This window comes from Alligator mississippiensis, chromosome 3, assembly GCF_030867095.1.
Source record: "Alligator mississippiensis isolate rAllMis1 chromosome 3, rAllMis1, whole genome shotgun sequence".
Taxonomy (NCBI): Eukaryota; Metazoa; Chordata; order Crocodylia; family Alligatoridae; genus Alligator; species Alligator mississippiensis.
In genome coordinates, this window is record NC_081826.1 from 174,266,771 (window position 1) to 174,267,814 (window position 1,044).

Sequence of the window (1,044 nt, forward strand, 5' to 3'; positions counted from 1 at the left end):
CACTTCCTGGGGTACATGTAAAAATGCCCTTTCAGATTCCCACCTTGCTGGATCTTCTGTTGGGTTGCTCCAAAGGCAGAGAGTAGTCTTATCCAGTATCTTAACTGATCCATAGATCTGAAGACTGTATTACACAAAGAAAATAGAATTCCCATTGGTTTTACTGGTGAGTAAAGGAAAACTGGTTATTTTTAAAATAAATAGAAGGGATTTGAGCACCACTGAAGGAGTTCACCTTTCCCCTGTTCCTCAAAGTACAAATCCCTACATGATTAACCAGAAGAAAACAGAGCAGGCTTACTACTGTATTCACCTGAATTTAAGATGACCCCCATCAATAATTAGATTGTAGACATGGAGAATTTATAAATTTGTCTATAATTGCCATGTCTAGAATGTAATTTTTAGAAGGTCATCTTAAATTTGTCTCTCACCAGTGCAGCTGCAGCAGGGCAGTTAGTGGGAGGGGGGAGGGGCAGGCAATGGGGAGTTAAATAGCCTGCCCCTGCCCCTTGCCACCTGTCCCCTCAACTATTCGCCCCCATGCCTGTATGCCCAGTGTTTGCCCTACTCCTTATGGTGCCTGCACCCCACCCCATCCCTGCAACCCCTGACATCTGCCCCTCCCCATGGTACCTGCATCCCTTGGCACTTGACCCCCACCTACTCCCCCCCCCCCCCCCCGATCCCTGTGATCTACCCATTTTCACCCCACCACCTCTATTTATGTTCCCTTCGCAGCTCTGGCCTGGGGCAGGGAACAGATGCCCAGTCTCGCCCAGCCTCACAGAGTTGCAGTGATGGTAACTTTAGCACTGGCCCTCGAGCTGAAGCTGGAGCCAGAGTTGCTGTTGCCAACAGGGCCACAGGCAACATATGCTCCATGGTCCCTGCCCCAGGCTATGGCAGGGCCTCCTAAACCATGCTACTTAAGAGAGAGGAATCTAGTATTGCAGGGCTGCAATTTTGTATGTAGCTGAGCAGGGGGCAAACTGAAAAGTAATATGCAGCCGGGGAAACCCACAAGGGGTTAAAAGAGCCACA